At 43.4% G+C, this 15,347-nt stretch overlaps 1 long non-coding RNA gene across 1 annotated transcript in view; it reads right to left on the bottom strand.

Moving 5' to 3' along the window:
* LOC113953230 overlaps positions 1-15,347 on the bottom strand; it is a 145,757-nt gene that overhangs the window by 82,404 nt on the left and 48,006 nt on the right. Inside the window, exon 3 of the long non-coding RNA XR_003529797.1 lies at positions 1,582-1,699. This is a non-coding gene — a long non-coding RNA (uncharacterized LOC113953230). The remainder of the gene's footprint in view (positions 1-1,581; positions 1,700-15,347) is intronic.

The raw sequence follows: 15,347 nt of genomic DNA, 5'->3' as shown, positions 1-15,347 counted from the left end.
CCCAAAGCAGTGCTCCTGATGTGGGCATCAGACTCAGGTGTGAGGTGCTGGGATTCCTAAATCTCATCTCTAATGAGCTCTTACCCCATTTGTTTCACTCACAAGTTTGACCTGATCCGAAAAGGACCAAAAGGATCCAAAAGGCCCTTGTTTGATTTCTCTCTGAAACAGAGTGGATTTAGTTTGGATATTTGGGAGAAATTGTTGGCTATGAAGGTGGTGAGGCCCTGGCCCAGGTTGCCCACAGAAGATGTGGCTGCCCCTGGATTCCTGGAAGTGTCCAAGGCCAGGTTGGACGGCGCTTGGAGCAACCTGGGCTGGTGGAAGGTGTTCTGTCCATGGCAGGGGGTGGGACTGGATGGGCTTTAAGGTCCTTCCAAACCAAACCATTCCATGATTCTGTGATTCTGTGATTTGATGATTGGCTTCCCTTGAGCTCCACAATATCTTATCCCAGAACATTTACCATCAATAAGACACAAATCCTCAAGCAAAGAGTCAAGAATGGCCCTGATGTGCTCACACAGACACGTCCTGAAGCCAGAACTGCCCCACACCAAGGCTCTTGACCAACTTTGAGTTCCAAATTCCAGAGGAACAGCCTCCCACACTGGTACAAGCAAATCCTCAGCCTGGGAGAGCTCCTTTTACCCTGACACCACAAAGACTCCTCCTCATTTAGTCCCTGACAAAACAGAACCTTTGAATCTTTCCCAGCCAGGACAATCTCTCTCTACCCTGTAATCACACCCAGCTCACCAAAGGTGACAGAGCCCACCTTGTCACCTCCTCAGTGCTGCCTTTTGGCTTCTTTCTGCACCATGGGGAGATATTATATTATACTATATTATATTAAATTAATTACATTATATTATATTATTACATTTATTATATTATGAACTGCTAATGGCAAAGCCTCACTGCATCTGAACCAGCCAGTGAACAGCATGTCCTTTATTATTCCCTATTAGAGCTGCCACAACAGGCTGAGGTGACAGACAAGGACTGCAAAAAAAAAAATAGCTTAAAGGTATCAAAAAACATACACATGCTCCAAGTTGCTGAAAAAAAACCCAACATGTTATAGCCAGGGAGGTATTTTTAGGCTCCCATAAACCGACAGGTGCCTACATTATGCTGCTAGTCTTTAATCTATAAAATTGGATTTACAGCCAGTGCTTCCACAAGAATGAATGTGCCTGAGAGCCACAAAGCCCCACATTCTCTGTACATTTAACTGGCACAAATTTAGGGCTTAGGAAAGAAATGTGCACGTGCTCTTTATAAATTTTCTTCAGGTTTTAGTGGCCACAGAGCAGAAGAGGGAGGGGAGGGGTGTTTTGGGGTTTTTTGTATGGGTGTTTTGGGTTTTTTGTATCGTTGTTTTGGGTGAGCTTTCACTTAATCAGAGCTCTCACAGCATGGAAGTTTTTCCTTGGAAAGTTGGCCTGGAATCAGCGTGTTTAGACAGCAAACAGTTTAGAATCCAACAGCTAATGACTCCAGCAGGGTTAAAGCAAACCATCCCCAGTGGCTTCCCTCCCCAGTGCATCTGTTTTGACTGCAAAAACAAAAACTCACCAGCTGTACAGAAAGGATTTCTCCTCCAGTCTGCAAACAGAGCAGATTATTTCACCACAAATGCTGTCAGGTCTTTGTCTGGCAGGCAGAAATCCAACCCTGGGCAGATCCCTCCACCCTGTTAGCAGAAACACTGGGGAGGGTTTAGTTATTGCAGACAACAGATATGTGGTATTAAACCACTTGAAGCAATTATTGAGTTTGTACAACACAGAGCACTCGATTGTTGCAGCAGGTGATCCCCAAAACCAAGCCTGGAATTCAAAACTCGGTGTTTCACACCCAGTTTCCTCTGTATTCCAAACCACCCCCTATCCTTCATCACATGGACTTGTTTTCCCACGTGTATAATGCCCATGCACATCCTCTTCAAACCATAAAACACACTCATGATGACTTTTTTCCAAGAGAGTGATGAGCTTGGTTACTGGCTGCTTGTGTATTCCTAAATAATTTAAAGCCCAAAAATCAGATTCCTTGTAAAATAGAAGCAACTACAAGGGTTGGGTATTTTGAACACCTCAGAAGCAGTTCTGGACCTCAGGACTAAACCCTTCTATTCCTGTGGCTCTGCCAAGGGAAGCAACATTGATTTATTTAACAGTTATCTGGGAGGTTCTTCCACTCAAAATTAAATCATGACCTTCCAACTCTAACTGGTGCTTCTGCACATGAAATGAAAACACTACAGGAGAACACCTTATTCCCTTTCCTCTCCTGCAGAAACACCTCAGCAGGCCCTGGAATGGCAGCTGGTCAGATCCCTGAGGATCCTGAGAGATCCTGAATTGACCATTTTCCCTGCTTTCCTTGGGTCAGCACATTCTGTCATTCTTATTTTCTTTAAGAACCACCTTCTCCTTTATCAATTCCACTCAAGTCATCACCAAGGCCATTTTTCTGGCCTCAGAAGTTATTGGAAGTGAGAAAATGGGTCTATTAAAGCAGGATATAGGTGATTTTTTTGATACCTTCAGCAATGTAACTTGATTTCTCATTAATAGCCTCCAGTTTTAATGTCTTACTGGTAACTCTGCTTCAAAACAGGGAAGTTGAGTCACTGAGAAGTTGAAGAACTTGCCCAGATAAATTCAGCAAACAACATTCCCAGCCCAGATTCCAACCTCTACAATGCTCTGTCTTCCAGCTGCTTCTCTAGGAAGATTTTCTCACAATTATTGATCATTAATCTCTACAGGTCTGTCCTGCACAAATGCCAAGAAGAAATCACAGGTTCCATAACAAACACTTGACAAACATCTCCATGGAATCTGTGGCTCCTGTCTGACCTTATTATCCCTGAACTAGAAGGAGAGTAGGATTTAGCAATTAAAAAAATGAGTATTTGTGCTTTAAAGTTATTCCTGCAAAAGCACCAATCCTTTCTGTCCTTTTAAGAACTGGTTACTTATTCTCTCGGAGGAACTGAGCAATAAATATAAATTGTGCAATTCCAAGTGAAAAGAAAGTGTTGGTTTGGTTTTAGTTGGATTTAGGAGTTCCCATAAAAGCAAAGCATTAAGACAGATCAGTTCCTTATTCCACAAATATGGAATTAAAGGGGTGCACCCTAAACACTAAAAAGGGGGATGGGGGGAACAGGGAAAAAACCACACAAGGAAAAAGATCTTAAATGTCTGGGACAGAAAGAGATTCCAGAGGGAGCAGGAACTGCAAGGGAGAACCAAGATCCAGATAAATGTATCCAGCACTCTCAGCATGTTTGTCTTGGAATTCTAAAGGACAACAAATGGCAAATGGCTGAGGAATCCCTTAAATCAAAGGAGTCTTGTGCCTGTGTGGTTCCTTCTGGGAACACGAGCCAGTGAATCCCTGAATCCTAGAAGGCAGCGCTCTGTGTGGTGTCCGAGGTCAGCCCCTGAGGAGCAGGAAAGCTCTGAGGGAGGGAGTGATGTCAACTCCAAACACAGGATGGAAAGGATCCAGGAAACTTGTTAGTTCTGCAGCCACTCAGGAACAAATATTTAACTTGGGAATCAGCGAGGAGACCAACTGGGAACGGGCAGGAGAGCTCTGGAGAGAGGCAAAGCAGGAATTGGATCAGAAAAGCAGGTCCTGTCCTGCTCGTTCCTCCAGCTGCTCTGCCCAGCCAGGAGCGTTTGCATCCACCAGGCACCAGGATTTGCATCCCCTTTGGAGACTGGGAACACCCACAGGACCTCATGGAGTGGCTGGAATGCCTTAACGTGGAGAACTCCTGCCTGGTGGGGAAACAGCAACTTCAGTGAAACTGCTGTCCCTTGGAATAAAAAAAATACCCCGGATTTGAACCTGCCATGCTCTGATACTTCCCCCCACATCAACCCCAGCCTGGCAGAACCGGTTTTATACACCCACTGATTCCACCTTCTTCTCTTGGAATGTTTTATGCCCATGTGAGCCAGGCTGAAGAGCCCTTCTGTGAGCAGGTAATGGCTGATACACAGTTCATAAAACCACAGCTCCAGCTTCCTTCACACAAAGAAATGCCTGATGTCTCTCCCTTGCAACAATTTCACAGCTGCCTCAGTAATTTTTTTTTCCTGGAATTTCTGCATCAACAACTATAAATCTCTTTTTTTTTCTTCAAACATGGGGGTGTTTATGAAATATTTCTCCCTTCCCTGCAGTGAAAAAGTGAAAAATCTGACATTTTGGAGGCCACAAGCACAAGTCCATGGCTGGCCCAAGAAACCTCCTCCCAGGAAGTTTGGAGGGAATGAGCTTAAGGAAAGTAGAGAATCATGGAATCCCAGGATGATTTGGGTTGGAAGGGAACTTAAAGCTCATCTCATTCCACACCTTGCCATGGACAGGGACACCTTCCACTAGCCCAGGTTGTTCCAAGTCCTGTCCAACCTGGCCTTGGACACTTCCAGGGATCCAGGGGCAGCCACAGCTTCTCTGGGCAATCTGTGCCAGGGCCTCCCCACCCTCCCAGGGAAGGATTTCTCCTTAAGAAATGTCTCCCTATGCAATTCCAAGGATGGAGAGAGAGAGATTTGAGCCCTGATTTACAGAACTGGAAACCAGAACAGGAAGGGGAGCCCAGAACTGCTGCTGCACCACAGCCATGAAACCTGGGAACTCACAGGATGCCACCAACTTTCCCTACAAACTCTCCCATCTGCTCTTCCCTGCCAGTCACTTCCTCTTCCCTCTTCTTTATTCAGTGCTTTGCTGTTTGTTCTGCTGCCAATTATTTCCATATTTTCCCCGAGTGGGTTAACTTCTCCACCAGATTTTTTGATGTCTCTGGAGCCGCGAGGTCTTGATATCCCAGATGATCCTTTCAGATAATTCCCAGTCTCCAACAGTATTTCCCCCCACGGAGTTCCATTCCCAAACGCATTCTGGGTGCACCAGTATAAATCTGGAAGATAATTCTCATGGATGTGGTGCTGATATCCACGTGCAAGCACAGGGGTGAACGTGCACATCCTTCCTGGATAAATCACTGGAGCCATGTCCTATTTACAGGAGGAAAGTGCAACCAGATTGTGGTTGGAACACAGGGATCCATGAGGAAGCTCTGTGTTTTTCAGGGATAAAGAAGGACTCTTCTTAGCCCCTCAGAACTAGATTAATCTGTGGGGCAGCTTTCTGTGTTAAGAAAAAACATTTATATGTATTTTAGATGATTGGCCTTCAGTGGTGCTTTGCAACCATTGCCTAAGCAGAAAACCTTTGCAGAGTTACAACAAAGCACATCCATGAGCAAATCAGCCCCAAATTCACTGAACAATGAACACCAATCTCGAATTTGAGGTGGGGGGAAGGACCTGCTAACAAGTTCTATTATGCTCAGGAGAAAACGGAATATAAAACTCATGTCTTAGCAATTTCAGGGAAAAGTGTTGCCCTTGTGCAGGGCTCAAACTTCACACTGTGCTGAGAATAAACTTGCAGACAGCCCTGACAGCTGTGGGAATGGTGCCACGTATTAAAATGTTCCAACCTTCCTCGGGGATGCCAACAGGAGGAGTGACCCAGCAGAGCATCCTGTGCTCAGGTACAGGTCAGCTGAGACAGGGAGCAACACCTCAGGGAGGCTGAGATTGGGAAGGGGAACAAAGCCTAAATAAGCTCCTGAGGAGAAGCCAAAGAAAGAGCACTTAAAAAAAATAGGTTAAGAGTAGGAAATTATTAAATTCCACATCAATTCATTGAATCCATAGGTAGGCACACATTGTGCCAGAGAAAAATGGGAAAGATTCAAACTGTGATGAAGAAAAGCAGGAGTAGGTAAATAAGTGTGTTTTATTTATAAATAAAATATTTCAGGCGTCTCCTGCCCCCACCACTGATAAAAGGCAAATGTCTACACTGAGCCACGTTCATTGGAACTAAAAAAAATATAAATTAGCATAAAGAATAGATAATTGTTGGAGCTGTTGGTGACCCATCCCTGGAAGTGTTCCAGGCCAGGTTGGATGGGGTTTGGAGCAACCTGGGCTAGTGGAAGGTGTCCCTGCCCATGGCAGGGGGTGGAATGGGATGGGCTTTAAGGTCCCTTCCAACACAAACCATTCCATGATTCCATGATAATCTTTTCACTAATTTGCTTAAAATTATGTGAAAGTCAGTGCATTGTGGCAGCCCCTGGATTCCTCCTTGCCACCATATCTGGAAATTGTGGTTTTAATCAGACTGGGGACAGAAAGGGAAGAAGCCACCATTTGGAATTCCTGATCTGCACATCCCTCCTTGTGCCTCAGTGCTGGGAGCCTGCACCAGGCACAAAACCAGGGATCATACCCAGGAGGTGTCTCAGAATGCTGGGGCAGGAGAAAGTTACTTATCCAAACTGACTCTTTGCAGATTCCAAGGGAAAAGCACGAAAATCTAAGGCACCATCCATGAGAACAGGAGTTCTGTGTGGTGGGAGGCACAGTCATGGATTCCAGGTAATATTTAGGTAGCTATGAAACCACACAACTCAGGGAGCACCTTCCCCTCTTCCCTGGCTCTGTGATCCCCTGGGCTCCTGCAGGATTTCATTCTTTCCATGAAAATCAACCCAAGGACATGGATAAGTCTGCCTTATCCCAGATTTGTTGCAGCCCCTCTGCCTACGTCGCCTCAGCCAAGAGCAGAACGATGTTTGCACATGGAGCAAGGAACTCATTACCTCATCCTGGGGTGAGACAGCACTGCAACCCTTCTAGGCCTGGAGGCTGCTCCAGAGGCTCCTTTGGGAACTGAGGATAAACATCTCGAGCCTTGCAGACCCACCCAAAGTGCACATTTCACAGTGCTCTGGGTGCCTTTGCTTATTTTCCGCTGCACAAGTGGCCGCGCTGGAGTGATGTCAGATTCCCTGATGGAAGAATCCCTGATGTAACATTCCCTGGCACTTTCCCTTCCCGTGCCTCCCCTCAGCTCCCGGGCAGGAGCGTGGTGGGCGAAGGAATGGCTGGAATGTGTTTGTTGCAGCCCAGTTTGCTACTCTGCAGTCACTTGCTGCTTCCTGTCAAGACTGCAAGGGGGAGGGGGGGGAAAACAAACAGGTTTTTTTTAATATCTCCCGTTCAAATTGCAGCTGAGGCTCCATTTTCTCGGCATAAAAGAATGTTTTATTAATGGGAATTATGCAAATAAAAATACTCTTAATTCCTTTTTTTTTTCCATTCGTTTGCTCCTGTTTATGAGGGCTCAGGCATGTAGGTCTCGGTATCTCACCCATTATCTATTCTGATGGGCTTGTTTTGCAGAACAAAGACATGGAAATTGGGAATCCAGTTCTCCAATCTCCTCGTGCTGTCAGGGCCACATGAGGAGGCACCAGGGGAGCCAGCAGAACAAGATTCACAAGGAATAACCTCGGGATGAGGGAGTTTCCCAGCTGTCACTGAGCCAACGGAGTAACTCTGCAAAGCTTCTCCCCGAGCCCTCGGAACCAGGGCAAGAAGTGCTCAGGGATAATTCTGCTTTAAACAGCTGCAGGAACAAACCTTCCTGGCTTTCACAGCTCTGCACAAGGACCAGAAGCTCATGGAATCATGGAATACTTTGAGTTGGAAGGGTCTTTTAAAGGTCTGAAACCCTGCCATGACCAGGAACATCTTCCACTAGACCAAGATGAAGATGTTTCTTCTCCTTCCTGAATAGGTTGCAAAAAGCAGAACAAACCCACCAAAACCCCCACAAAAAAATAGGTTTGTGTCAGAGTTGGGGTTGTTGTTTCTCAAAAGGGGAAAAAAAAAAAAGCTACAATTTTATTGATTATTCCCTACAGAACTCCCTGGGTGCTCCGAGCTCCATGAGAGCCATCGGAAGTTGCTCTCGCCTTGAAATCTTTTCAGGGCAAATGAAAAAAAAATTAAAAAAAACCACCTACAATTAATGCACAATTTTTCATCGTGGTAATAATGAAATCTTTCTATCTGGTACCATCTGAGAGCAGCTGCCCTCAGCTGTCGAGCTCCAAGCCCCAGTTTCTCATTGCAGGCCCTTACAGTTGCCTCGCACGCAGCATTTTCATCTGTCCCATGACATCTGAAATTCGAGGCATTTTTAGACGTGTTCCTTAAATGTCGTTTACAGAGGTTACTGCCTCAGAATATCTAAATCCAACTGCAGCTGTATCTCCCTAAAAAAAGCAAACGAGTTCCATTTATATGGCGCTCACGGCGTTAGAACCAAAAGCATCCATGGATTCCAAATTATTGGAGGATGTGTCTATTTTTTGCTTCCGCTATAACTGGGAGGAAAATAACCACCAAAAAAAAAAAAGGAAAATAAAAGAAATAGTGACATATTTCATAACAAGCAGGAGGGTTTTAAAAGCCCATCCTGCTTCTTGTTGATACTTCATCTGGATTTTTCGAAGCACGAAGACATCACGGGATCACTGAGGTTGGAAAAGACCTCCAGGGTCAACCTGTGCCCGATCCCCACCTTGTCAACCAGACCAGAGCACTCAGTGCCACGTCCAGTTGTTCCTTGGATGCCACCAGGGGTGGTGATTCCATCACCAATCCATTCCACTGCTCCCTGAGCAGTCTGTAGATTTTTATGCTTTAATTTACCCCATAAATTAAAAGTCACAAGACTCCTCGAGCGCTGCCCTCAGTATTCATCCCCCAAACTGAGAGTGGGTTGAGGCTTAGCACGTGTCTCTGTCCCTACTGGAAACTTTCCCCTCAGAGTATTTTCCCTAAATCACAAGGGAGACATCCACTTTTACATTTATCCTGGATATTTCCATACTGGCTTTTCCCTACGGTACAATCCCCTTTTTTTGTTTTTTATATGATTTTATTAGAAATTGTAGCTTAACACAAATGAAGTGTCACCTTTTCTCACCCAACCCCCCCCCCAATATCCCTCACGGTGTTTTTCCATGTCCTGCTACCTCAGATCCTCCCTGCCCTTTATTTTTTTGAAATATTTGCGACTAGAAGGAGGGATCTGCCCAGATTCTGAAGAGAAAAAGTGTTAAACAACGGCACTTTTGAGCTGCAACAGCAACACGAGCCACGTTCTCTTTCACAAGTACATTTCCCAAAGCAATAACGCAGAGTGTGAGTTAAACAAAGATGTTGGCACCAAAAGGGGCTGCAAAATTATTCAGGATGAGCGTTTTCCTAAAGATAATGCACGGAGAGCACTCAGTGGGAAGTTTGGGTTGGTTTGAAAAGTTCAATGTCTTTAAGCTACACCCTCCTTGTAGTGGCTGAACTTAATAAATGGCCTCGTCAGAGCAGCTGCAGCAACATTTTGTTGTCATAATTTGGGATCTGATGCTCCAACTGGTGGAATTCCAGCAAAAATTAAAGTCATCTCCAAGACAAAACTCCAGTTGAAATCTTGGTTCGTTAGGTATACACAGGTTGCATCTAATTCAGAGTAAAGGCAAAATAATTCTAATTACTCAGGACCCACTGCTCGAGGTTTTGATCAGCATTTCTCTCCTTTAACCTTGATGGAATTTCATCCATTTAAGAAAAGTTTAGTCCTAAATGTCAGATTTCCTGTTTTTGTCTACATTATATGAATGAACTCTGGGGATTTTATTGCGTGGAATTTATTTTGTTGCTTGGATTTTAGGGTTGAACTCAGCAATACTGAACCTGCTTTATTCATTTTTGCCACTGTTTATATCTCAAAAAAGACCATTTATAGACAGATATAAAAAATAAAGATACTCTTCATTAATAAAATACGAAAGCAAACATCTTTTAAAGCATCTATGAATTAATGTATTTTCAATTGAAGAAAGGCAGTGCAGGTGACTTTAGATTGGAATCCCATCACAAGGTTTAGGAAAACAAAATCTTATTCATCTGGGCATTTCTAGACAGAAAATCACTTTTTCCTGAGATCATGCCTGATTTTGACATCCAAGGATTTTTCTCATGCTGGGGCATGTCCAGTCAAGGGTTGCAATTTAAATTTTAATCCTCCATTCCCATGTTATTTGTAACAACCACTCTTCTGTTTGGCCCAGGAAAGCAGCACAAATGGGAAACTTCCCCACTGAAAATGAGGTGTTGAGGGAGAATTCCTGGGAGGAGAGGGGAGCAAAAGCATTTACAGTGAGTCATCAAGGCTCTGGGAGCACCCAGGGAAGAAGGGATACAGGGAAAAAGGATGGGAATATTGAGTCCTGCTGTGAGCAGGGTGAGGATTCCAGCAGGTCTGAGATGGTCACAGAGGCAGAACCCACACGGGGACTGGTTTGCCTTGGCACAAGGTGTGCCCTGGCTGTGGGATGTAGGGACAATATTCCCACTACACACCAGGGAGGAAATTTGTGGGATCCACTGACCTGCTCATCAGCCTCAGAATGAAGAATAAGCTCTATATGGAGCTAATTCTGAGCTGAGGCAGAGGGTAAAGTCCTATCTCCTTGGGCATTTTACTGCAGACAGGGATGGGAAATAAGGAAAGGGGCGAAGGAAGAGGAGAATAAGGAATTAACAATCTACCTGAAATTCTACCTACAACACACAGGGAGGCTTGGCATCTCCTCATAGGATCCACTGTCTGTGTCAGGATCAGGGGACAACCCAAGTTGGGAGGACCCTAATTCCAAGAATCCATGCCAACCTCCTCGGAGTTAAAACTGCTCAGGGCCTGGAAACATCCAAGACATGTTTCTGGGCAATCTATTCCCCAGCCTGGCTGCCTAATGAGGCAAAAGGATATTTTTAACTATCCATTACACCATTAGCCAAGTTTGGCTGGGCTTTTGTAAATAAACAGAACAACTAAATGCTTTTCTGTTACATTAGTTAATAGACAGATCCCTGAATGTAGGAGAAAACCACCTACGGACGCAGACAGCATATGGAACTTGTTGAGAGAGAGCTGCATCTCCATCCTCCACAACAACAGAGTCAATAACAGCTATAAATACACTTCTGTCACATATTTGGGGGTTTACTTTTTTGTAATTCAGAAGGTGGGAGAATCTAAACCAGGGTGGCACCGTCGGGGAGCTGCCGGACACGTCACGGGACTTCATTTCCATGCAAAGTTATGCAGATTCTCCACACTCCCAAGCCTGCACAGATTTCTCAGTGTTGCCCATGACCCCAGTACTGATATATTTTAGTGTTATAAACCAGGCTGTGAACATTATCCTGCTGACTCTGCTCAAAATGCAGCTCCCAGGCTGCTCACAAACACCTTTGAAACTATGTTAAATCCCCGCACAAACACGGGCACCGATCCCTCCTGTAAGGACAACAACCAAGAAATCAGCGTTCTGGGGAAAGGAAAAGGTGCAAATTTCTCCATTTGACACTTCAATAGTACAATAACGATGGTAAGAAGCTGCCAGGAACTACAAACCAGCTAAATATAGAGGCTTTTGTTTTCCCCTTTCAACTCCAGCTCCTGGTGGCAGCTCTGCAGCTGAGCAGCTCTTAGTCACAGCTCCGTGCTCAGGTGAGCAGTTCCTCAAGGATCCAGCCTCCCATGAAATTCTCTTTACACTGTCCTTTAATGTTCTTTATATACCTGCACCTGCTGGCACTGCACACTTCTTAAAATCTTACTCCTTCTTTATATATATATATATATATATATTGATATAGTTTCTCACACAGTTACAAGGCTCAGGTAGAGCAGGTCCCCTGCTCTGTTTAATAGAAGACAGGTTTGCAAACAGCTATTTTTGCCATAGATGTATTTAACAATGAGAAAACCAGGTATATTTAGTGGGAATATTATTACCAGTGCTCCTGCAGGGATGATATTCCACAAACACGGCTCCTACAGCACCGGCACGGAACCCAGCATGGAAGTGCTAATGGGTATTTTCCTCCATAAATCCAATTAGTATTAATTGCAGCTACATCCACGTTTTGAAAGAGAAAACACACACTAAGAAGTGACTTATCATAGTAGGATTACTCACCTATATCAACTATCAAAATGGTGACAAACACCAATCACTCAGAGCCACGCTGAGATTATTCCCTACAGAACTCCCTGGGCATTCCAAGAGCCACTGGAAGTTGTTCTTTCCTTGAATTCTCTTTGTGGAAAAACTTTTTTCAGTCAGCACCAGGTTTTCTTGTCGTTTCTCTAATCAGCAATCTCTAATAATGAATTTGGGGGCAAATACCTCTAAATGCACAGCCATTAAAATCCACCTGCTCCCCATATATCAAGAAATATTTAACATTTCAAAGGAAAGCAGCCACACACAACAATCCCTCCATGCATTTCGTGCCCTTTTTGCTAAGAAATCACTTGTTCTCAGACTTTATTCATGAAAAACAGAAGGGGAAAGAAAATGAGCCTGGTTTATTTTAGGGAATTTAAAGGGAAGTGTGTAACAATGGCTATGGAATGACTCCCTGTCTTTCCAGAAGGATGTGTTTCAGAGTTTGTTGAAAAATGTACCAACACAGCTTGAAACAGTTGGCTGTGCTTTGTGGCAGTGTCTGGTATGAACTAATATTAAGTTTTGAGGGTTTTTTATGTTGATAGTTGTTATGAATATTAAAATATTAAATTATTAATATACAACTATTAATAGGGCACGTAAATGTTCAACCAAGCCACCAGAATGTTGGCTGCTTTGCTTTGAAACACTGACAGCACAGAATTAAAAAAAGAAATAATAAAAATATCTACATTAATATTCCTTCTTAAACTGAGATTCAGAACTTACTCCCTAGACCTTAAGTGAGGTTAAAAAATAAAAGATCACAGGTGAGAGTGGGTCATAACTTCAGTTAATAGTGGTTAGTTTAATGTAGGGTGATGCACCCACAGAGTGAAATAAGGCACTGAAAATAAACTATTCATCCTGAAAGAATATATTTTTATTCTGTATATATATTTATGTCTATATATGTGTGCACTTATATATAATATATAATATATATGTTATAAATATTATCTATATGTTATATACAACATATATAATATATAATATATAACATAGATTATATATTTTATATTTGTATATATTACATATATATACATATTATAAAGATGAGTCACAAAAACTTTGCATGAACCATAAAATAAGAACAAAAAGCCCACAAAGAAAAACTGGAATGATCAATTCAAACTACAACCTATTGATGGGCAATTCCTGAGCAGAACAGAAAGCTAAAGATGGCAAATGCGGATCCTTTAGGAATTTCTTGCTCATCCCTCATGGAGACAACCCTAAAAGACCATAAATATAATTTCTAAGTTTACCAGGTAGTGGAATTTCAGTGCAATAAATACATTTTCACCCCTGTTTTGAACCCTATGGTCAAAGGTTCAGTGATAATGATGAAACCCTTTAAATTCCCCTTCCTTCCCTGCAGGACCATAAAACAGAAAGGATACAAATTCTGGAAAGCAGCATAACAGCATTTTTATTTATCAAAACTAACTACAAACTCATTTTAACTGAATTTTTCAAGGCACAGAGCTCTTCCCAAAGCTTTTTGTCCAGCAGTAGAATCAGCAATTACTTCTAGAGAAGAAATAATTTCCCAACCAGAAATAATTTCTCAAGAAATGTTTAGGGGAAATGGGAAAAGAAAGAGAGAGACCCTTATTTTTTGAACTTAAAACACTGTCCTAAACACAGGGTGTGTTTCACACCCAGGACAGATTTTAGAGCAGAGTTAAATTAAAAATTCTTGGAGTTTTCTAATGGAAATGCTGACAGACCCTAAAATACAGCGACACCCGTGGGTGTCACTGTAATAAAGTGGCATTTAAGGCTTTTTTTTTTTTTTTTCTACTAGACTTTGATTTCTGCAAAGGTCACATTTGAATAAAACTATCAGTAAACCTCATTATCAGCTTTGCCAGAAAGGCACCTTTTTTTTTTTTTTTTTCATTTTTTCAGCCTGACTTGCAGAGTTTTAAAAGACAAATTATTGTCCCTGTCAAATCTTTCCTCCCGTGTCGTTCTCGACGGAAATCCGGGAGGGCAAAAGGAGGATGAAGGACTTCCCTGGAGCAGAATTCCCTGTGACACAGCACAAGGCAAACCCTCTTGGCTCTCTCCCAAGCCTCTTTTCTCTTTGATTAGATCCCCATGGGGTGCTTAGGAAGCTTAAATACTACACAGGATTTTACAGCAAAAGAAAGCACTGCCAGGGGCTCCACAACCAAAATTCACAATTGGCTTCGCACAAAAACGAACCAGATTCAGGTGGGACCTGCCCTTGTTACTGTGTCACTGCCTGTACATCACTGTTTGCTAATTTATCATGGAAAAGTTATTAAAAGTTTGGTTGAATTGTAGGAAAGACTGAGACTTCTGCCTACAGTTCAGTTTTCAGTTGTGCTCTCAGTTGGAAAAATCAGAGGAATCCAGAATTCAGAATTTAGAATTCAGAACCCAGAATACAGAATTTAGAACCCAGAATTTAGAACCCAGAATTTAGAATTCAGAATCCAGGCAATTAGGACCCTGAGTTTCTTCTCCCAGCACGTTTTCAACACTTTGGGGAACCACAAAGAGGTTTAACTGTGGTGATGTGGGACTGCTAAAATGAAGATCTGTCCCTGGATGCATTATTCCAGGTATATAATCCACAGTCCTCAGCTTCCATGACAGCTAAAGAAGGAGAGAAATATCAGGGAATGATGTCTGGAAGCTGCTGTGCTGGACAGGGAGGATCACAGGGCTTTGGAGGTGTTCAAAAAACAAAACCAAACCAAACCCCCCCCCCACAAAACCCCACCGTATAAAACTACAACGTAAATTCTGGTCAGGCTCTTTGACTTCTCCTTCTTCTAAGGAATTTAGTAGCTTATACCTGTTTAAAATATCCTAATTTTATACTGGAAATTCCTGATAAACTGCAGTGAGGGAAGGCGGAAAAAGAGAAACGAGAAATCACAAGACTCCAAGACGAGCCTGAGGTCACGACATTCCTTGTTTGATTATTAAAGGAATCCATGGAAGTGATTCTTCCTCCCACATCAGTGACTCCTGAGGGTTCTGCAGGTTTTGCAGGGCACACATCCTTTCCTGCTGTCCTAGAGCAGGGATTCCATGCTCTGTGTCCTGCTGCTTTCCTCACACATCCCTCCTGGGGTTTGATCCTCTTCCTTGGCAAAAGGGAGCTGCTCTTTTCTCACCTCCCACAGGAATTCTGCTGACCAGATCAAAGAGGTCTGCTTCCTCCTCCTCCTCCTCCCTCTGCCCTCACACACACACAGAGATGGAAGGTGGAGCCCGCTAAGGACCAGTGGTCCTCGATGGTGCCAAGAACAGCTCCAGACCAGTGGCCTGAGAGCCAGGAGAGCTCTGTGATAATTAAGGAATCAGCAGCTCACTGGATGAG

Source organism: Corapipo altera, unplaced genomic scaffold (genome assembly GCF_003945725.1).
Source record: "Corapipo altera isolate COAL_440 unplaced genomic scaffold, ASM394572v1 68, whole genome shotgun sequence".
NCBI lineage: Eukaryota > Metazoa > Chordata > Aves > Passeriformes > Pipridae > Corapipo > Corapipo altera.
This window is presented reverse-complemented; position numbering and strand designations above follow the sequence as displayed.